The sequence below is a fragment of the Stigmatopora argus genome, chromosome 4, assembly GCF_051989625.1.
Source record: "Stigmatopora argus isolate UIUO_Sarg chromosome 4, RoL_Sarg_1.0, whole genome shotgun sequence".
NCBI classification, from domain to species: Eukaryota; Metazoa; Chordata; class Actinopteri; order Syngnathiformes; family Syngnathidae; genus Stigmatopora; species Stigmatopora argus.
In genome coordinates this window covers 12,480,190-12,504,062 of record NC_135390.1, presented here as the reverse complement: position 1 = coordinate 12,504,062, position 23,873 = coordinate 12,480,190, and the positions used below count along the sequence as shown (strand labels likewise).

The 23,873-nt window shown below is 38.8% G+C and overlaps 2 long non-coding RNA genes across 6 annotated transcripts in view; one reads left to right on the top strand and one right to left on the bottom strand.

Moving 5' to 3' along the window:
* The window catches only part of LOC144072612 (uncharacterized), a 100,501-nt gene extending 88,813 nt beyond the window's left edge, over window positions 1-11,688 (top strand). For all 5 annotated transcript variants that reach the window (XR_013299854.1, XR_013299853.1, XR_013299852.1 and 2 more), the window contains 6 exons: window positions 2,284-2,428; window positions 7,265-7,350; window positions 9,448-9,594; window positions 10,896-10,969; window positions 11,041-11,190; window positions 11,578-11,688. This is a non-coding gene — a long non-coding RNA (uncharacterized LOC144072612). The remainder of the gene's footprint in view (window positions 1-2,283; window positions 2,429-7,264; window positions 7,351-9,447; window positions 9,595-10,895; window positions 10,970-11,040; window positions 11,191-11,577) is intronic.
* A 42-nt stretch (window positions 11,689-11,730) lies between these two features.
* Window positions 11,731-23,873, bottom strand: part of LOC144073176 (uncharacterized) — a 28,360-nt gene continuing 16,217 nt past the window's right edge. The window contains exons 5-12 of the long non-coding RNA XR_013300029.1: window positions 21,627-21,784; window positions 13,727-13,881; window positions 13,458-13,543; window positions 12,402-12,519; window positions 12,219-12,336; window positions 12,037-12,154; window positions 11,855-11,972; window positions 11,731-11,793 (exon numbers count right to left, since the gene is read on the bottom strand). This is a non-coding gene — a long non-coding RNA (uncharacterized LOC144073176). The remainder of the gene's footprint in view (window positions 11,794-11,854; window positions 11,973-12,036; window positions 12,155-12,218; window positions 12,337-12,401; window positions 12,520-13,457; window positions 13,544-13,726; window positions 13,882-21,626; window positions 21,785-23,873) is intronic.

The window sequence follows — 23,873 nt, the reverse complement described above, 5'->3', positions numbered from 1 at the left end:
ATTCACCACCATTGAAGGAACGGCAGGCACTCAAAATGCTCCTCTGGGTGTAGATTGCATTTTACATGTGGCAATGAGGATTTTCCTCAACTGGGTGTCAGAATAGACTTAACCTAACTTTGCAGAATTGGAAAATGTAAACCCCATTTTAATTTTGCTTTATGTGGAATTATTTTTTGTTTGAACATGAGGGAATGCTATTGTGGTAAAATATTGCAATTGCAATGTCTCTCTCTCTCTCACTCTCGCCCTCGCTCTTCCTTTCTGTCTTTATTAATAACTAGATTTTCGCTCGGTGGTGGTATTATTGAGTGTGGCGGGTTGTCTACGACTGACTGGCGACCAGTCAAGGGCGTCGTCTGCCTTTTTCCCAAAGTCAGCTGGAATAGGCTCCAACAAACCCCACAGCTCTTATGATTCTGAAATAAATGAATGGTTCTCATTGGAGAAAGGAAATCTCAATATTAGATGTTGTTTTTATTTTTTACTTTTAAACAGTAGGTCCACCTAAATCATTTTACCCTTTCCCTCCCACTATCCTTCACAAGGATGTGCATGGGGATCTGTTTTTAGATCCTGGAGATCCACTTTCCGCTTCCACGTATTGTCTTGCTTTGCCCTTAATTAATTGGGCTTTTTGCTTTTCCTCTGACGCTGCTCTGAGTCATAAGACTTCCTGTCCATTTGCAAAAACAACTCCCCCTGTCAGCCTTTCAACCTCTCATCTGCCCTGCCATACTTCCTGCTGCACCTCCTTCTCTTGCCTTCTATTCATCACTCCACAGTCCATTTTACAGTATCGTTCTGCCTCCTTCTTCCATTCTTTTCTCTTTCGCTCCATTACCTTACTCGTTCATGTCCCCTTCATCTCACCCTCTGCCTGTCCAACCACCTGACATTAATTCTTTTTGCCCCCTTTACTGTAGTCTCTCTTCTCCCTCCAGCGTTTTTCAACTCACCATTCATCTTCAGTTCCTCTGTCCATCCCTCAGCTCAGGCTCTCTCCCTCTCCTTTTCTTCCTCATCCTCCCTTCATCATCTGGCACCAATCTTGCTGACAATGCTGTTCGTGTGAACTGAACTGCACAGCCCTCTTGCCTCGCCCCACTCTTCCCCATACTGTACCTCCCATCCTACTCCTTCCTACCACACTTTCTCACCCTTCTAAATAATTTTATCTCACCTATCTCATTATATATACATGTGTGTTTGTGTTTGTATATATGTATATGTATGTGTGTATATGTATACATGTGTATATGTATACATGTGTATATGTATACATGTGTATATGTATACATGTGTATATGTATACATGTGTATATGTATACATGTGTATATGTATGTATATATGTATGTGTATGTATATATGTATATATGTATATATATATATATATATGTATGTGTGTGTGTGTTTATATATATTCCCATATACTTGCTGTATGTACGTATGTATACAGCAATGTGAACTTTAGGAGCACTTGTACTGATTGCAGTTGGTTTTTCAACAAACTATACATTGTGTAAACAGCTCTTCCATGACGCCCATATAGAGCAGCAGAAGCAATCTAACCTATCAGCAGAACAAATAAAAAAATACATGCATGTGGAAAATAAATCTGACCTTTAAGTTGCCTGTTGAGGCAAGCTTTCACTATGTTCCACTGAGCAAATACTGGTATTCTCCAGCCACCATTCAGTTGGAAGTATATAATAGGGGGGGTTGGTGGTTTGTGACTGGGGCTGAAGGTGGGTCTTTTAAAGTAAAAGTGGATTCCTTATCCTGTGTGTCCGTGTCCATATTTACCCCAGCAGACATCATTCTGGGAATATTCAATATAGAAAATATGGCTATGTGGATACTCTCCATTTCATTGATTATGTATGAGCATAAATGTTACAAACTGGCAGCTGTGTTGTTGCAACTGTATTTGTGGAGGCTGTGGCTCCAAAGCAACGGTGTAAAATGCAAACTAATCACATCCATGAATATTTTCTAGGGAGGCAGAACACAATAAGAGTCTAACTTCATTATTAGTGTGAAAAGCAAATAACATTTGTGTACTCACCTTGAAATAAAAGTACTGCATGAAATCTTTCATTTTCAACTCAATCATGTAAAATGACAAAATGACAAACCTTAAAATGAAATGCTATGGAAAGATGGGGAATGCAGAACCAGATGGAGTCTTCTTTTCGCATGACACTATTATTCACACTTCTACCGCTGCCATCACTTTTCATGCAACCGTCTGCTTGCTCTGTACTCTGTCCCACATGCAGTCTTTATTCCTCTGTATTCTACTGAGGAGGAAAGAAGATGGATAGAAGTTCCCATTGGCATTCTCCTTCTCCCTTCCACGCTTGGGTTCAGTCAATTGTAGCTCATGAAGACAAGACACCCCCGAGCCTTGATGCCACTCAACAGGTGAGTGCAACTCGCTTGCTTGTATGCAAATTCGCGTACCAATTCAAAAGAGCCGTACCTTTTTATGACTAGAAAATACATATCTTTTTTTGTCTGTCTGCCCTTTTTCTCACTCTTATTTCTGTGCACCCTATAGACAGGCGCAGGTGATCAAAGTTAAAATCAAGTTTTGCCTCGTTTCCTTTGTGTTTGCGAGTATAGTATACCGAAGTCAGAGGAATACAGACGATTTAGAGGCTCTAAGTCGAAGATGACACGGGCCTGGCTTGGTTTTCTTCAATTTATTTGGTGAACTGCTTGCGGTTTGTCGCAGGCCTTTCAGTGTTTAGTTGAAATTTTGTTTTCGTGATCACGTGGGGTTCTATACACCCTTAATTAATTAGTTGAATACAATAAATTACCCAGGAGTAAATGAGAAAAGGTGTCATTATGTAAAATGCAATTGAGTGGCATACTCAAACCCGGTCAGAGTTAACTGGGAAAGGATGAGGTTCACCTAATAGTGCAAACACGCAATGTTTTCATATATTGTCCCTTTTTAAAAAGTGAACACAGCCATCTGCCATCAACTGCTAAAGGATCCTATTCTTTTTGCTTTCACACTTCCTCATCTAATCTAATTTTCCACTCTCAGCAAGCCTAAAGGCCTATGCTACATTGGATACAAAGGTAGACTAAATCATTGTTTAAGATGCAAGGTTAAGCAAACCGTCCAAGGTCTTGGCAGACTACTTCTACAGCTCTCAATTCAGTACAGAATGTATTAGGGTTTTTTTGATTTTGTTTTCTTTAGCTCTGAAAGCAACAATTTTCCATGCTTGTGTTTTATTGGGCATTTACAAAAAGATTCCTGTGTTTTAAAGTGATTAGATTCTGCTGATAATCTTATCTGCATTTTTAAGAAACCCTCTCTGGCAGCACTTCAGCTTTGAAGTAGTAATGGTTCACAACACTGCCTCCATAAGATCAAGTAATTGCCGCCGTGGGTACGTGGCCAGGGTTCTTATTGTTGTAATAAGAGGGAGGTCGGCGTCGACCTGCATCGACGTTGAAACTTCATTTTCTGCACAATCAGTGATTTCACGGAGTTTTGCTTTAAATTGGTCCAAAATTGAGTGTAGCGAGTCGTTTCATTATGTTATGGGTGCTGCTTTTGGAGATCTACCTGTCAAGGTCACGCACAATGGCGCGGCGGCCTTTGATGCCTTCGCCGTTGTTGTAAAATACCAATCTATTAACTGCTTCATTTTGTTGTGGATTTTCATTATGAAGTACGTCGTGAAGTGAAATCAACTTTTACATAGTATATGTAAGTCGAGTCAGCAATGATGTAAAAAGAATGAACCAAATTTTTATTGTGGGCCCTTTCCAATTCATTCAAACTATTCTATTTTGTTTGTAGATTCTTATTGCTTTAGGGGTTGCTTTATTCAAGAAAGTTAATACTATTAACCAATACAATATCAGTCGATGTATTTTTCTGTTGATGTTTTTTCAGAGAACCTATCGTCGTAAATTTTGTATTTTTATGCCACTTTCCAATGTGCCTCTTATCTTTTTAATTGCTTTGACCAGAGAGGCTTACCAAGTGACTCAGTCTTAATCATGCTTAATCAAAACCCTTTTACCATGTTTTGAAATGGGCTATAGCTGTTTCATATGATAAACGATAGAATGGATGCAGTTTGCAAATGTGTGCATGCTACGAGTACTGAATTTAAAGCGAGCAGCATGATACACAATTATAACCATGATTCTTGAAACTAGGTCATTTTGACATATTTCGGACACCATGTAAAAAGGTTTTTCTTTCTTCTTTTAAATAAGAGAATGTGTAGGTCGTGCATGGTGTATTATACTTTTCCGGATTCTTGAAGGTCAGGTGTCAGTGGGGAAATGGACTTCTTGTCAGGGCGGATTGTGTCTCCCTCTGTGCTACCCTTTCTCAGTCTCATCTGGGGTAAGAGGCTCAAATGTCACCACGGAGCTATCATTATGGTAACTGTGGCCTTTTCAAATCACATCCTCGTTCTGCTCACCTGAGCAGTGGCAACCTTGACTTTATAAGGGCCTTAATTGAATTCCCACAAACACATGTTTTCCTAATCTTTTACATGACGGAGCATTCCATCTTGGCTTCTCCACTAGTGTAGTACAGAATTTAAACATCATTGCAACAGTCCTGGCGCATATGAATGCAGGACTGTTCTTCTTCTTATAGTATTAGTCTGCAAGGTGGAGCAGTGAATGAGTGGTTAGTACCTCTGCTTCACAGTTCTGAGATCATGGGTTCAATCCCTGGTGAGTTCAGACCTTCTTGTGTGGAGTTTGCATGGTTTTGTGCAGGCTGTATATTAAAAAAAAAAAAGTAACGCATCTGTGATTTCTGTGTTTAGGGCGTTTTTCCTATTCCACTGTTCCCCGATAATGAACTATTATTAATGTAGCGATGCCTTTAGATTTTCAATCGATATAGTATTAGAGTTCCCAGGGTAGGAATTTATCAAGTTAACCAGGGCAGTGCCTCTGATATTATTTGTAATGTTCCACAGCAACTCATCCAATCCCTTGATTTGAGTAACGTTTGGCTGTGCATTTCCTTATTTTTAAGCTAAATAAATGAATTTCAGATACACATCGGTTCAGTGATAAATCATGTCTTGGGTTTCTTTTTAATCACGTGACTAAAGTGCATTAAAGTAACTTGCAGAGTAAGAAGCTTCAATTACTTTTTTTCCAATGACAAAGAGCCATTAGGGGAAGGCTGTATTTTTGCATTTTTGCTTCGCCAAGCATTGGAAGTCAAAACTGTATGACACTTACTTTCTCTTATACCCTCTTTTGCTAGTGGTGCTTATGGCCTTCATTATCGTGGATTCCATCCTGACAATGCCAAGTTTAATTTGTGCGCCATGACTTCGATAGGAAGACGGATAACGCTATGTGTGCTAAGTGGAGCGAGTGAACGGTGCCAAGAGGCTATTAGCTTAGTTTGGCATTAAGACTAGAAGCAGAAGGAGACAGCCTGGCCAACTTCCTCTTTCATTCCCCACCCCAAATGTAACAAAAAAAAAGACAGAAGCTTGCAAAATCATATGAACTTGATTTATCTCTTTTAATCACCCAACAGACCTTTAGATACTTTAATTTAGAAAACACTAAACATAAAGCAGTATATAATCGAGCCTGAATGAGACACAAGCAGGTGCAGGTAACCTATTTCCATTAAACCTAATGTATGCTGGCAATGTGCTGACAGACAGGGCAAAAACACAAAACAAACACAATGAACTCAGAACAGCATCATGGGATCCTCCTAAATTGAACTTCCTTTCAAGTAATTCTTGCTGCCTATTGGTGTTCTGATGCCATCATCAGATAGACTGACTGACTGCTAGGAAACTGGTAAAAATATAGGCCACAACAAGATACAAAAAAACAAGTCTCTTGGTGCGAGGACCTTTGTATCTGTTAGTGGGATTGATTAAACTTTTATTTGCTGAAATATAGGCTAACGGTTGTAAAACCTATGACATGAAAAACAATCTATTCTTGTTTTTTTCTAGCATACAGTAGCTCCAAAAGGAATCCGTCACACACATGTGAAACACGTGGAATGATTAGTTTGAACAATAAGATCAATGCTAATTATGAAATATTTTAGGTTCAATTACAGGCTAATTTCATGCACCATTTGCAGAATCCCACTATAAGATTAACGAGTTGCTCACTTGTGTCGTCCTTTTTTTCCCTGAGCAGCTGATTGCATTGAATATTGTCATGCTCATTGAAGGAGAGAACTTTCAATTCACATAGCCAAAAAGCATCATAATTTTCCAAGAAACATTCCAAACACTGAAATGACTTTCAGCTCTAAATTATTTTAAGTTATTAAGTTATTTTTTTATGTAGCACATTACATCTTTCTATAAACACCAGCATAAAGTTGCATATTCATATATGTAAACGGTATGCTAATGTTCTCTTGTGTTTGGTTGTTTATATGCATCCTGTGTAATGGCCAATCTTGCCCTTCATATTTGACGTGAGGTGACTGGTTGAGCCTTGATCTGTGAGCTCTGTCTCTCACTCATGCTGTCAGATGCAACAGAGCATGCATTTCGCAAACAACTTGGTCATTGCTCGAATCAAGGTCATGATTCCAGCAGCTCTACCGTATCAGGAGGCCTTTTGCAATGTGCTCTTGTTTAAATGTGATCCCCATATGTGATGCCGGTCGGTCCTCTAATTGAAGTTTGATCCTTGGATTGAAATTATTCATCAACTGCTAATCATATAATCCACAGTGCATTGCTTAAGGCTCATGGGTAGTCCTTTTTTTAAGAGCACCTTCCACATTCATACACATAGCATCACACTAGGTCAGAAAAGTGACCATCCACGCCTATGACAAACAAGAGGGATTAAAGTGATAATGATTACAGCTCCCAGGAGGTATTAGCTGTTTGGACATCGACATTGAAAAACCCAGGTGAAGGATATCTTTGATACCCCATGACTTTTCCTCACACCAATATCCTGTCTGCAGGGCAGATAGGGGGGGATTTAATTCACAGTAATTACTTTATTGACTCATTTCGAAGGCCTTATGACTGTGGTTGGCCATCAATAAAACATATGCCAGGATGAATAATGTGGGCAGACACAATGGGAGGGCAGGACTTCTCATACAAAAGACCACAGGACTACATTTCTGCAGTGCATATTTTGTCATTCCTTTTATGTCGCCACACGCACAACAACACTTTTTGTTCTATACATGTATTTGCATTGAAGCATCAGCTCTGACCTACCCACTTTCCCTCTTTCCTCCAGTTACTGCTGTCCCCATCCTCCTCTTGTCTCGAGTCACTCAGACCCTCCAAGCCTTCCGGTCAGAGCCCAGGAACATCACTGAGCGCGTGAGTCACAGCTGTGTTTAAATATGAGGTGCTGCTGGCCTCAGGGAATGTGACGTGGGTGAGGGATGGCCTCCTGAGATTGCCAGGCTTTCCACATTATTATACATGATTGGCAACTCCAACAGAGTCAAGTAGGCATACTGCTAGGGAAAGCATTGCATGAGCCGCTATACAGTGGCGGGCCGTCAGGGCCTTCAAGGCCTTCTCTGCTGGCCAAAGAAATATCTGAATCATATTATATTTTGTCCATCAATACTTATTATTCAAAATGGTCTGTTAGCTTCCTTTCATTGCTTTTCCCCCTGGTTGCACTGATTCTAGATGTGTGTTTTCATATTGAAGCATTTAACCAAACACATTTCAGCCGTTATTTGTTGCCAGATCAAATCTGCCTCAAAGCCTTCACAATCAGTTCTGCGGGGTCTGCTGCATTAAACAAGACTGTTGCTTTTAACCAATCAGATTTCGAGTTGGCAACCCCACAATGATTTTTCATAGGCGTTAGCATTTTGCTGGCTGGGATACTTCATTGCTTTCACCAACTATGATTGGCTAGTAGGCGGGCCAAAGCCCGGATGTGGAGGCAGCCAGAGATCGCAAACTCCACCCACAATGGCTGACAGATTTGGTTGCAGATTTGTTTACAAAGCTATTTTCCAGACGGACTTATCCAGAAAAAAATGGACATCATTAAGAAAGGGCGGTCAACTCCGAAGCTAGCAAGCCTGTTACAGCCGGGAAAATTGTGTGTGCGCCACTTTCATTGCGCTAACTTAGCTGCACAAACAAATATATTGTTGTGTTTATTTAAAGCCATTTTCAAGACTGATTATGCCGGAAATATGACAGGACAGGCTCGACTTTCATCATTAGCTCCGATGGCGATAGAAAAGAAGGAATAGAGAAAGGAGGATATTGGATATTGTGTACAGTTAAAAATAATTTTTGGTGAGTATAATATGGCTATATTCCTAAATAATATTTCAATTGTGGGCCCGGTTCTGATATCTGAAAAGCTCCACTGTTTTTATTTAAGCTCCAGTGTTTGTATTTAATCACTAAATGCTGCTAGGATGTGGATTTTACCCCAGTTTAATTTTTGCCGTTTCGCCATTGACGTCCATCGCTGTCTTTTCGCGAGGAAATCACCCCCCTGGCCTGGTTGTAATGTCTCAAAAGCTCCAGTATTTGTATTCAATCAATAAATGCTGCTAGGAAGTGGATTTTACCTAAATTTAGTGCATTTTTTGTCATTTCACGTATGGACGTATCGACGTTCATCGCTGTCTTTTTACCGGGGAAATGATACTCCGGGCCCGGTTCTGATGTCTAAAAAGCTCCAGTATTTGTATTTAATCAATAAATGCTGTTTTCGGCTGGATTTTACCCTATTTTCGGGCAATGTTTGCCCGTACGCCATTGACGTTCATCGCTGTCTTTTCCCGGGAAAATCACCCCCTGGCCTGGTTTTAATGTCTGAAAAGCTCCAGTATTTGTATTTAATCATGAAATGCTGCTAGGAAGTGGATTTTACCCATTTTTTGCGCATTCATTTATTGATTGTTTTTTTATGTGTTGCAGCTGTAGCTGCAGTAGAGGTTTTATAGCCATAAAATAGTTTTTGAGGGTTGGATTGATACGTTGAAGGCGCTACCAGAAAATGCACCGCCCGCCACTGCTATACATGGACATTTTTGCAAGAAAAAGCCTTACTATACATGGTCATTTTTGCAAGAAAAAAAGCCTTACTATACATGGTCATTTTTGCAAGAAAAAAAAGCCTTACTCTACATGGTCATTTTTGCAAGAAAAAAGCCTCGCTATACATGGTCATCATAAATATTCATGGACAAAATATAATAAACATCAGTCTGTGTTTCAGATACTATTTTAGACCAACAGAGAAGGCCTTGCAGGCCCTGATGGTCCACCACTGAGTTATTGTATACAATACATTGAAGCATTCTTTGCGTGTCAAATTTTAAACTTTTAATGGAGTCAGATGGCTTGGAATAATGGAGAGTTGATGTAAAATACTCAGTCAAATGTTACTCAATATTTGGTGAAATTGGTTTACTAATACGTACTATTTTTTAGCATCAAGACCACAAAACTCACGACTATTCTACAATATGGGCGTGGTTACGCCTATTGTCGACGTAGCAGAGTTAATTAAGCGCATGCGCTGTGACCGTTCCTTTTGCAAGGCTTTTTTCCCCACGCTGCCGGTCGACGAGCAACGAGGTAAGAAATAGAGCAATTCACTGGCCAAAATGCGTTTTTATCAAGCTATCGGGAGATTTTTCAGCAATCAATTGAGCCCAAAACGCCAACAAATATCTTAGTTTAATGCCAGGTTTAGCACACCGTCGACAATTTAAGTTTGCGCTTAGCGTTAGTGTCACGATTTGACTTAGAAAGTATGTTGTCCGTTTTCTCCATTATTGAGTCGTGTGGCAAGACTTTAAATTTAATTAAACAACGCCGAGTCATCAACCGACAGTTTGCTGGGTAAATGCTCACTCTAGAATGACATCCAAAGGCGCGACTTAGTTCCTGTTGTTTGTTGGATGTAATTATAGTTTTCATTGTGAGTGCTAAACAACCGTTGCCGATTTGTAATTGTTCTGTTTTTACAAAAAAATCACTTATACAAAACTGTTAAGCCAACTTTATCCTAGCTGTTAACGTCAGTCTGTATATTTAATCGCCGTATACAAAACTATTAATCCAACTTTCTCCTAGCTCACTGGTGTCAAAGCGGCGGCCCGGGGGCCAAATCTGGCCCGCCGCGTCATTTTGTGCGGCCCGAGAAAGTAAATCATGAGTGCCGACTTTCTGTTAGGATCAAATTCAAATGAAGATTATACATGTATATTATATTTCCTCATTTTCCCCTTTTTAAATCAATAATTGTAGTTTTTTAATCCATTTTTTTTCCTTTTTGTGTTTTTTGTTCAAAAAGCATTTAATAAAATATAAAAATAAATATATTTAAAAAATTCTGTTTTCCACTCTAATATTGAACATATTCCCAAAAATATTTTGTTTCCTTTTGAAATGAAAAACGAATTATAAGATATTTTCCCTCATGAAGAAAAAAAAAAGCTCAAACATTTTTTTAGATTTATAAAAACTGAATATTTAGGGCATTTGATAGTTTTTTTTAATCCAATTTATAAAAATAAAATAAAAAAAATCTAAATATTTCAAAAATGGTCCAGCCCACGTGAAATCGAGTTGACGTTATTGCGACCCGCAAACCAACCCGAGTTTGACACCCTTGTCCTAGCTGTTAACGTCAGTCTGGAAAAAGAAAAATAGCACTTGGCACTCGCTAACTAATTTTCATTCTTTATCTTCATCGTTTATTAAATTCCTTGTAAGATTTCTCTATCCTGAAATTGTTTGGCAACCCCCAAATACCTTGGTTAAATCAAGTTTTCCCTGTTTAGCATCAAGATAAAACTACGCCAATCTGTTGAATCTCCAGGCTCTATATATGCTAACTTGTGCTTTTTTGTGTGCAAATTTTCCCTGTTTAGCACCAAGATGCAGCTCTACTAGCATGCCTAGAGCACTATTGAGGTTATAGAAGAGGAGACTGTGCCAGATCAAGGTAAAACTACCAAAAAAAAGTTGAATCTCCATTCTATATATTCTAACTTTTGCTATTTTTTTTGCATGTAGGCCTGAGAGATCTTCCTCGCAAGTTGCCCACTTGAAGCATATGGTGTCTCTGCACTTCTGAAAATCCAAATTAAATAAAAGCCTAAATCATCATGGTGATTTTTCACTGGCCATTCATTTCCACAGCTCTTGATTGACTAAATCTTTAAGGTAAGAAGGATCTCAGTTAATGTTAGAGCAGGAATTCTAAGTATTTATACCCCGTTTTTTATTTATTTATTTTTTTGTGTATATACCCCCAGTTTTTTTTCTAATTTTATTTTCTAAGTGTATGTAACCCCAGTTTAATTTTTTTTCCTAAGTGTTTATTCCCCAGCTTTTTTTTCTAATTTTATTTTCCAAGTGTTTATTCCCCCCCCCATCTTTTTTTCTAATTTTATTTTCTAAGTGTTTATTCCCAACCTTATTTATCTTATTTTCTAAGTGTTTATTCCCCAGCTTATTTTTTTAATTTTATTTTCTAAGTTTTTTTTACAAAAATTAATTGTAAGTGTAAAATTGTTTTGTGAACCTTTAACTAAAATGTCTCGTCTATAGGTGGACAAACCGGAGAAAAGACTGGCTACACCAATCAACACTTAAATGTAATGCCAACTAAGTATGCTAAAGTTGAAATGTTTACCTGTAAATAAATTTTCTTAACTTGGATTGTTACTTGCATTTTTTGTTAGATAAAGACAAACACATGTATACATTTAAAAACTTTTATTTTGAAAAACTTTGAAGAAACTCCCCTTGGCACCAGGTGGAATTCTGGAAAACAAAAAGGGGTCAATACACAAAGTTAAGTAAAAAACCATTTGCAAGGTCTTACCTTTTATTTTGAAAAAGTTTGGAGATAGGTTCTGGCGTAACCCCCAGCACCGAGAAATGAGGGGGTGCGCCAGCCTATCTGTACATAGGCAGGAAACCAGGTCCCCTTGGGTGGAATTCTGGAAAACAAAAAAAAGGGTTCAATACACAAAGTTAAGTAAAAAAACATTCACAAGGTCTCACCTTTTATTTTGAAAAAGTTTGGAGATAGGTTCTGGCGTAACCCCCAGCACCGAGAAATGCAGGGGTGCGTCAGCCTATCTGTACATAGGCAGGAAACCAGGTCCCCTTGGGTGGAATTCTGGAAAACAAAAAAAAGGGTTCAATACACAAAGTTAAGTAAAAAAACATTCACAAGGTCTCACCTTTTATTTTGAAAAAGTTTGGAGATAGGTTCTGGCGTAACCCCCAGCACCGAGAAATGAGGGGGTGCGTCAGCCTATCTGTACATAGGCAGGAAACCAGGTCCCCTTGGGTGGAATTCTGGAAAACAAAAAAAAAGGGTTCAATACACAAAGTTAAGTAAAAAAACATTCACAAGGTCTCACCTTTTATTTTGAAAAAGTTTGGAGATAGGTTCTGGCGTAACCCCCAGCACCGAGAAATGAGGGGGTGCGTCAGCCTATCTGTACATAGGCAGGAAACCAGGTCCCCTTGGGTGGAATTCTGGAAAACAAAAAGGGGTCAAGGCACAATAGCTTAAGTTACATAAAAAAGAAATACAGAATAGGTCCTAATTAAGTCAAATTTAACAAAAAAAAGTCTGCTGCAGAGACTAAAAATGATCAGAGTCTTTAAAGGCCCCTATCCAGTCTGTTTTCCTCCACTGGGAAATGTAGAAATTACATGAAAATAAGTAAAATAAATCCTACTTCTGCCTTGACTTTTTCAGTCAATTATTTCAAATCCATTCATTCTTACAAAAATAAATATCCAAAAAGCTAACATTTTTCTCTTATGCCAAGGAAAAAAATGTTTAAATGAGTCAAAAATGACAACGGCACTATTGTTGAATAAATGTCTTAGGCTTTGTCAAAACCACATTTAAAACTAAAAATAAAACGGTCAAAGCCCTGAGGTCTTTAAGAAAGTTAACGGGGTAAAAGTATATAATCTATTTGAGTGCACAGTTCCACTACATGGCAGATTTTTTGTACCAATTACCAATTTCGTCATACAGTTATCTGGGTATGATGACAAAGCTTATGTTCGATTATTATTTGTAAGTTCACAAAGATGTGAAACTCACAAGCGGAAGCTACTCCTACACTTGCCACTATAGTATATATTTTTTAAATTAAATTCAATAGGGATGACCCTACTTTACAGTTTTTCATTTATTGCTGCCATGTCTGGTCTACATTAACAGCGATAATCGAGGGATTACTGTATATTCCTTACAAATCCACTAATGGCATTTGTGTGGGTGATTTATCCACAGGTTTTTGCTATTAAAAAAACACCAAGCTAGTTAGTGTTTACATTCAAAAGTTGAATGTATCATGATGAAAAACGAGCCAATTGAGCAAAGCCTTGAATACTGAACGCTGACGTTTAAATATTACACGGATAGAGAAAATCGGAACTATTTAAAAATGACTCACTTTGTTATGGCGTCGACAAGATGCCCCTTTCTGGTCGTTTTGGCCACATTCTTGATGTTTCCCAGCAGTCTGTGCTCGTTGAGGGACTGAAACACACAATGGAATGATTTCTTTTTAAACAAAGAGCGATCGGTAACGCAATGTAGCCAATTTGTTTGCAAACATTTTGCTGTGTGCACACACATGGGGCTACATCACGTCAACGAATCATGCTCTTATCACTCTTAAGACGAGAACTGGGGCTTCGAAATCCCCAAATGACAACGTACCGAATGTGCTGCATCGTCCTGTGAGAAGTTTGTCAGCCTTTCTTCGGCAAATCGTCACTTTTGAGCTGCTCTGCAGTGCACGCCCGTGCTGCTTCCTGGTTCATCAGCCATTTGGGGTTTGACGTCAGCTATTTGAACTGTGACCTCGGCCACGCCTATTAAAAATAGACACACACAAAATATAAATTGTTTTCATAATAACGTGCGTTAGTCAGCGTGTGTGTGTGTGGGGGGGGGGGGGGCTGTAAATGCTTTTGGGTTGGACTTTAATACTTAAAAAAAAATACATTGTTTTCATAATAACATGCATTAGTCAGTGGGTGGGGCGGGGGCGGGGCTATAAAAACGTATTGATTGGGCATTCATACTTAAAAAAACACATTGTTTTCATCATAACGTGCATTAGTTAGTGGGTGGAGCTGTAAATATTTTTGGTTGGGCTTTAATCCTTTAAAATACAGTATTGCACATTATGAACATTGTGATGACATGCACTTTAGTGTTTGTTTTTTACTTCTAGACATTTAAACAGTGGCAGTGCATGTTTTGCCGTTTCATGTATGGACGTATATGGACGTATCGACGTTCATTGCTGTCTTTTTACCGTGGAACTGATACTCCGGGCCCGGTTCTGATGTCTAAAAAGCTCCAGTATTAGTATTTAATCAATAAATGCTGTTTTCGGCTGGATTTTACCCCATTTTCAGGCAATGTTTGCCCATACGCCATTGACGTTCATTACTGTCTTTTCCCGGGAAAATCACCCCCCGGCCCGGTTGTAATGTCTGAAAAGCTCCAGTATTTGTATTTAATCATGAAATGCTGCTAGGAAGTGGATTTTACCCCATTTTTGTGCATTGATTTATTGATTATTTTTTATGTGTCGCAGCTGTAGCTGCAGTCGAGGTTTTATAGCCATAAAATAGTTTTTGAGGGTTGGATTGATACGGTGAAGGCGCTACCAGAAAATGCACCGCCCGCCACTGAAGGAAATTAAGGAACAATTCAATTCAATGTTACCACATAATCAAAGGATCAATCATTATTTGATTATATTTAAACGGAAATTCACCAGTTCAATTTTTAAAAGACATTCTAATACCTGTTCTCAATATGATTACACAACACTTGGCAAATTCATATGGTATACTGATACTGTTGCCATGGCTTCAAAGTGCTGGGGGGAAAAATCTGAAAACAACAACAACAAAACTGACAAATGTATAACCTTATGGCTTGGTTCTCTATGTAGGATGCAGCTGGGGGCAGGAAGTTGATAGGATTGTAACAACACATTCCCTTGACTGCCAGCATGGTTCAAACAGACAAAAATACTCTGAATATCTTAACTATACTATAATATGAGGGTCTCATTAAAAACATTTTTTTTGCTTTTCTTTAGTATAGTATACCATCACAAACCTCAGACAGCACTTTTAATCCAATTCATTTTGATTTTCACTCACCCAAGTCTCAACTGCTACTAAAATGTGTCAAACATTACAAAGGGTCCATCATATAATCGATGTAGACATACATTACTTCTTAATCTCACTTAAGGAAAGAGTAATACAAGAAAAAAAAGGTACAAATCAGGAAACTGGAGGGTTATGCAACAGACACCCAGATTGGTAAGGATTAAATCTGTATTCATAAATTATTCAAAAACAGCCATCAGTGCAGGTACACTTGGCAAAAAGGAGCCCGCAAATGAATCTATGCAATCACTTTACCCAGCAGCGAACGAAGGAAATCATTCAAGATGGTACTTGACCACACTTAATATCCCAGCAATTCCTCTGATTGTGATATTCTGCGATGCTTAAAAAAAACAAGTATTGCCCAATCACACGTGCACGAAAGGTCAGACTGATTTCAACATGTCTTCAATTTATATGTAGCACACTCCGGTTGCCCGAGAGCAACCTCTTAAATGGGAACACAAATTGACTTCAAAACACAGAAAACAAAAACTTGTTTATAAAGTGAACAACAATTTTGAAACTTTATAGTAGTGCAGAGTGTGCAAGAAATTAACAACAGGACCATTTAACCGCCTTCAACTGTCATCAAATATTTTACGTGTTTTTCATATTCATGGGCTGTTTATAGCTGTTAAAATACTATGCGGTCGGTCCCTTGAAAAATGAGCTCCTCATCCATTATGTATAGCACTAATCGTGTATAGAGCCACTGGAGGTTGGAGCCAATCCCAGATGACATTGGGTGAGAGGTCGCTAGTCACACCACTTGATTATGGCAGCACTAAAAAGACGGCAAAATTCGTCATCGTAACAACTGGAGTCGCTCTGTAGGAGAACGTATGCGTGGTCGTATGTGTGCACTGTGCAGCAATAAATCCACCTGCAGCGACGTAGCGGCCATGAAGATATACTGTATCTCCAAAATGTGAAGGCCCTCGCCGATATAAATACAGACTAATGGACAAATGAGCAAATTGCGTGGCAGGTATCCTCCATCTCTCATGCTATAAATACTGATATCCTACAACTTGATTACACTATTTATGAGTAATTTAAGAAAGAGGAATATGATTAATAACTTGTATCACTCTCGCTCTCTTTGCACTCAATGATAACTTAGATGTGAAAATTGCTTGAGGTTGGCGTTAATTATCCTGCCAGCTTAGGTGACATATGCGTTTGAGGGTGAATGTTTGTCAGACCAAAACGCACTTTTGCACATGTTCGCAGGCTGCAAGCCAGAGAATTGGGAGATGCACAAACCGCAGTGCACACCATCTAATCCCCACAGGTTTTGGCAATGAATCAAACAAATCACGGCTTGTTGACATGCCGGGCTATCAGATGAGAGATATTTAGAGAAGAGCCCCTCCTGGCATTAGTTAATAGACGGTTTATTCACTCGGTGTCGTGAGTCTGAGATTAGACTTCATTTACCGTTCTGGAAATTAATTCGGAAATGAAATGTGTCTTTTATGCGTAGGCAACCTTTTGCATACTTGTTATTAATTTGAGTTGCACAGGTTCATTAGAGTGTTGGAAATGAATTGTAAATCCATAATAAGCACATATTCATTTACCTACAGCAGAGCAGAGCAGATTTTTTTTTCAAACTGCTATAAATTGAAAGTGTTTTGGTCAAATTATTTGCTAATTCCGGTTGTCTACAAAGTCACCTTGCTATTATTTGTTTCAATTTTGTTTCTAGTATCATTCAGACAGACATGGAATTATCAGGATGTTTTCAAAATTGGTATGTGGGGAGATTTTGACCTATCCAAAACAGATTTTTTTGCCACCAGACACAGAAGCTTGATGGCTCTCACATTGTAGGCCTATACTCTTGAGTATATATATTCATGCTAAGCTATAGGAAAAGGATGTGAATGACTGGCCACAAGTACTACTCAAATTGACTTTATGTATTGCGCCTGACAACTGGCAAATTAGTGGAACACTAAATAATAGTTTACTCTCTGTTTCTCTCTCTGTTCTTCTACATTGACTAATAAGAGGTTTTGTTAGCCTATTTGGTTCAAACATTTATGAGCTTCTTTTTTCATTATCATCCTTGTTAAGTCTTGCAAAACCTGCTGCTTGAATGAATCTTCAAAAATTGTGATACTACTTGTCCACAGATATGAGCACATTGTCTATTTTTATCGTATCAAACAAGACCCAGAATTAGTCATATTCGGCACCGGAATAAAAAGTCTTACTGTCACTTTACAAATTGATTTTTCCGGTTCATTCTCCTAGCTCAATTTTTGACAGACTGACCTAAAAAGAGGAGAAATATGAATAATTTACATGTGTTTAGTGTCCCCGTCACAACTTGGTGGGAGATGAAATTAATGACTCTCCATCTTTTCTAGGCTAGTACCATGTCCAGATTGAAAATAAAGGTTCAGATGGAAGATGTCGCCATTCGAGTGTCAAATATACCAATCTGAGAGCCAAAGCAATGGTACAAATAGCTCCATGACCTCCTGATTGGATATACAAAGTGAGTTATCATTGGATTATCATAAGCTTTTCCAAATATTTAGGGTCTCAGATCAACAAAATAAGGAATGGCATTCTCACAGTGCAAAAACAGCCCACCAGTACCTTAACACTTCCTCTTCACTGACAATCGGCTTATGAATAACTGTTCAATATTTGGTTGATAAAGAGCTTGGCATGAATCAAGATAAGGTTTTGTATGCCTACAGAAGCTGGATACACCTCAGATAAACCACTGAAAGTCAGTTCTTTGTTATGGAAGTCATTATTTACATCATAGCTAATCCTCTCCTACAACATTGACGCCCTCCAACCAAAATACACATCCAGCCCTTTTTAAAGTGGAAAAAATGTTGTATTCCCGTGGTGGGAATAACAAAATAACTTGGATTTAAAAACTTAATGCCATTCCCAAATATTTATGGAACCGTTTGAGCTCATGATGTACTGTGAAATACTTAGTCTGTGCCATAATAATACATTAAAAAGGGAAAATATTGTACTTCTTTTGATAAGTATTTAGCTTGCAGAACTTCAAATTAGTGGTTTATCATAGGTGGCCCATCATCAAGAGGTCATTGATACAACTTAAGATGTCTAAATGATAATATGAATGGTTACAGTGGCAGTCCTATTTTTTTAGTGGTGCAACCATTTGTTCTTACAACCTTCACAATCTTCAATCATCAGTTTTCCATATGTCCAGTTTTCACTAGATGCCCGAGAGCAATTTATTCACTGACCATACTGATTGAAAACAATCCCTAAATGCAATAACAACAGACCACCTGTTATGAGCCTTAGAACAACATCTCCATCATATGCCCTCTTGTGCTTGTGGGAACAACCCCATATGTGACGAGATGCTTTTTTTTTTTGTCAAACCCAAGTTCATTTGTTTATTTTCTGCTCCCCATTTCTCCCCTGCTGCCTTGCTTCCAGGCTTTTCTGGCTCCAGACAGGGTTTATTTCAGAGTGGGGGGTGTTGCCGTGGCGATTCCAGCAGCCTCCTTTTACTATTCCTCCTGGGAAGAGAGCACATTTTCCTGACATCAATGGGCCCATGGGAAAGATGTGGTGGTAGCAGTGTGGAATATAAAGAGGAGTATAGAGTGCAGACATCTCCTTTTGAAAGACCATGTTTTGTTTTTGTGTCCTTCAGCAGGCCTACACCTGCAGCCATGGAAAGCATCAATCCCACACACTGCTTTTCAGATGGGTCACAAATGGCAAAGTATGTTTAAAATTGTATTCATAATGCATCAGGGGCAGTGCAAAGGTAAAGTGGTGAGCTGTGTGCTATCTGAAAAGAAAGTTCAAAGTGCTCCATGTGTGGAACTTGTATAGTGTCAGTCAACAATCCATAATGTGGTCTATTGAAAACTTGAAATGGGAGATTGAATGGTGGCCTGCCTCAATTTGTCAACACTGTGGACTGAAGGTCAGTCAGTGACATGATTGGCAATGAGAGGTGAGTCGGTGCAAGTTTAAGTTGTAGTTTATTTGTTTGTTTGTTTTCTTTTTCTTTTCTGTTCTTCTGTGGGTTTTGTTTGGCAGTAGTTCCCCAGTCCAAAAAGATTTTAGTTAACTTAACAAAGACCCAGGGCTCCCCGCATGGTGTTATTGTATTTGGTACTGTGTTTCTGTGTCAGTTCTGTGATTGACTGGTGATTATTCCAGTGTGTACCATGCCGCCCTACCAAAATCACTAGGGAGCTTTCATATGACCCTCAATTTTAATATAAATAAAAATGCATAACGGCATCAAGCATTGTCGGTAGATGTACGGTATTTACGAGGATTAAAGTCCACAGCTGCTCTGTTTTTCCGATGCTTCGTTTCAAATGCTTTCCACACTTCTATGGTTCTCTGGTGTTTTTAGTTGGCTGTCTTGGGAGCTCCCTCCAGCTGTGGATTGTTGAGGATAGACATTTGCTGCTGTGAAGTGTGAAGGGACCTACTTCAAAATGTAGTGTGCAGCATTGCTCCTAAAGAGTCATTTGTTCCGACTGGCAGACTCATCTGATTCAAAATACATGACTTATTTGTGTCTTGATAATGAGCTGATGAATCCAATCTTGTGTTAGTGCTGAACTGGGACTGGAAAAACCGGCATCCTTTTAAAGCGCGTCTCTGATGAGTTCTCCACGGCCCTCGTCGTCATTGAACTACAGACCCCAAGTCCCCACACCGCTGGCCAGCCAACCGTGGCAGTTGCCCATCAAGTTCCGCATCAAATCAAAATACTATAAATGCTTTATGAGAAGATACAGTGGCAGAACAAGGCAAAGTGAGACATAAACAGAAGATTGCTGGTTTTATAATTGGATTCTTGGGTCAGCGGGACTGGCGTAATGACTGGCTATTTCAAAATGGAGTACCATAGGCAGTAAATAGCAGGCAAAATTGTCAATAAGCATCGTCAATAAGTTTACAGAGTGATATTTCACAAGACAAGACGGTGTTTTTTGCCTTCCTGTGTTGATCTTAGATAGGGGATTACAACAACAGGCAAATCAAGTGCCACTGAGTAAACCATGACCATAACAACGTCCCTCCCATTGACTGAAACCCACTCCGCAGTTAAAGTTTCCCTACACTTTGACAATCACACACCTGACACATCCTGTCTCTCAGTTTATACTATTAGCCCAAGCATTTATTTCTATTAATAAAGAACGAGAGAGAGAGAGAGAGAGAGACATTGATTGTGTTAAAAAAATATTTCTACCAGGAATGACATTGGAAAACATTGGTATGCCATACATAAGAAACGTTCTAAAAGTAATTGTAATACTGAATGATGTGAATAGTAATGACACTAGTAATGTGCAGATGGTGCCGATTTGATTTCCAGTGGGCGTCCCCAAAGTCAAACACAGCCATTACCGAGCCCAGACACAAATGCGTCAGCTAACTCAAAAGTGGCATCGTAAAACCTGTGACAAACAATTTGTCTGAGTGCCTCACTAGTAGTCCAGTATGAAATTGAACAGCAGTTCATTTTAATACTAACTATAACAGTAACACACACACACTGGAATTAATAATAGTCCCAAATATGGAAATCAGAATTCTCCAACTTTTTTTTCTAATTTTCCATCCTCCACTTCTAAAGAGTGTTTTTTTTTAAACTAAATAGCAAGTGTGCGAATGTTGGCTTGCATCAGTGTGTGTGTCAATTGCATAAGTTATTTATTTCCTTGACAATGGACATGAGAAAATATGCCTTCTCAATTATTTCCTTTCATTTAAACATATTGTGTTTTTAGAGGGTAAATTACTTCTGATCTCTCTGTAATATGTCTCAGAGGAAATGAACTTGACATGCTTGCTCTTGGAGAAAAGTAGAATAAATGGAACTAGGCGTTTTTATATATTCATTTGCCTTTCAGTGTGGTCATGTGTGCAAACCAGCCTGCAAGGTCCACTTGTGTGTACGATCTATGTTTTGGTGTGTAACAGGGAAAGCAGTGAGTTTGTCTGTATGTGAAAGGGACGAAGATGGATTGGGTAAAAAGCTGCTTTTGCATACTGATGTGTGTCTGTTAATCTGCTTCTTGTCTGCCTTATCTACCCATCCGTCTGTATTTGTGTAATGAATTGAATTTTGCAGCTCACTGTTTCTCATCCGAGCAGACTTTGCATGCCTTTCTATTTTTCTCTTCACATGTGCGCCTTAATAAGGGAGCTGGGAATCGAAACGCAGGCGACCGTATTAAAAAAAAAGAAAGAAGACAGGCAAGTTGACAATGAACGGGGAGAAAGAGTTAATTAAAAGAACAGCATGTTTGCTCTCTCTTATTTGCTTTGAGTGCATGTCTGCCAAATTGAACAGGATGTGAGTTGCTCTGCTATCACATTTGTACAAATGTGTGTGTCTGTGTGTGTGTGTGTGTGTGCATGCTCACACATCAACTTCATTTTGACTGCCTTGATGAGGTCACATGGTACGCTCCAGTCGATATGACGGATATAGGGCCTTCATTTCCAGCTGGAGCTGGAACGCACCTTCCCTTTCACTTAGCCGCGGCGGTCAAGAAGGATGGTGTTGGGAGAAGCCTGAAAGCTGGGAGAGTTGGAAGTGGGGTGGGGGTTAACCACTCGAGAGACATGATGCAGTGAAAAGGAGATAAGAATGATGGCCTGGCAAGTGAAAAAGAAATTAAAATTAGATACCTGCCTTCCTCATTTGCGTGCATAACATTATTTTAAGATTTGTTTGCTTGCCAGGAGCACAAGTGATGTGTGAAAGGTCCGGGCCTGAGTAGATTGAAAGCCAAGGCACTGGCAATAGATGCTTCTGCTCCAGGAAGAGGGTTCGTGTGGGCGGTGGGGGGAGAGAGGGGGGCAAGGGGTAAACAAATGCATCTCATTATTTGGACGTGCGCCTCTGCAGAGCTCTGGGTAACCCATCACAGTCCACGCAGATTCAATTGCTTCTCTTAAATCAGTTTGTGGCTGAAGCCACATCTCATCTGTCTCAATTGCAGAGCTGAGACACTCTGGACACGGCAACAGCATCCCCTAGTGGCCGAGGGAGTATTTTTGTGTGAGGTCTGGTTGAGTCCAGCTGTTTAGCTGGCATTAGTGGGAGCTTTATCTGTGAATTCAACAACTCACTCTTCATTCCCGACTGACACTCTTTCTCACACAGTCTGGCTTTTCACTTGATCTTACTTGAAACAAAGACAAGCTTAATAATAGTCACAGTGCTTTTCAGACTCATCAGACTTGCCCAATCCTGGCACAGAAGATGATTAGTTTCCACTAAGAGTTTAATAGAGATGATGATCTTCATTAAAAAAATAAAAAAGATTCCTTATTCTATTGAGAAATAGTTGAATTGTTGAATATACTTTCATATTCCTCCTGGAATAACTATGGTCAGATAAAATGACTGTTAACTGCCAACAAAATCAGTCTAAAAAAACATATTTAACTCACAGGTGATCTAAAAAAGTGGTTAGTGATTAGTATTGGACCGGTTTCTTCAATGTATCATCGCTTGTGTTTGCTTCTTGTTCACAATTTGTATTTTAACAAGAACAGAATGTAAAATCTCACTACAGTCATTGAACTTGTTGCACTGTACGTACAGACTTTTTTGTATGAGAAGGATGTACGGTAGTGTAATTTCTGGAGTTAATTAATATTTAGCAATGGATTCCAACCATTCATATCCAGGTGAAAACAGACCTTACAACATACAACAATACACTACAATAAACAGTCTGAAATTTTTCATGAAAAATTAAAACAAAATACGCTATGAAGATGCTAGGTAAAGCTGGCCAGCGAATGTTATTATCCACAGACTTGTAAAGACAAGTACTGCACTGACATGAGCTAAAAAGCCATTTTCTTTGGTGTTGCAAACAATTATGCCAAAATGCATGTTTAAAAAAAGCCATATTACAGTTTGCAAATCTACACCAGGAAAATATCCTATTTTCATAAATGGAACATTATTGTAGGGATATAAGACAGCACAAGCTTAGCAGAACTTTACAAGGCAATTTTGACTAGTCCTTAAAGCACTTCTCAAGTTTATTTTATAAAGAAAAAAAATCAACTCATTGTGCGACAGTGCTGTCACCTAACAAAATGCTGAAAAAGTAAAGAGGCTGACATGACCATGTCGTCGTAGGCAGGGAAGAAATATACGGTCACCTGTTACACCACTGATTCAAAGCGAGTGGCAGAAATGACACTTTGAAAAGTCCTTTATTCTTGTTTTGAAGGTAACCGCTTCAATACAGTCTATCCAATCATTCAATTCTGAGTCCTCTTGTGGTTCATAACCTGATCATTTAACCATAAAAAAAAACACTATAAGAAAGATTAAATGCAAGTACGGAAACCAAGTTTTGGATTTTACATTTTTTTCAAATCTAAGACATAAAAAAATCAAAACATACTTTGTGTGGGAGGTAATAACGTGAACATTTGAATTTCCAATTTCCGCTTGCTTAAAGGTGCATCTACAGTGGATCAATTGCAAGCTCGGAGTTGTTTAAAATAAGCCACACTGCAGCTTTCCTATTCTTAATGTTGGATTTTCCTTCCTTTAGTCGCATTTTTTTTTTTTATTGACAGTGAGAGGTTGTTTTCTGGTATCTGGAGAAAAAAAAACAAAAAAACCTACATTGAGAGTT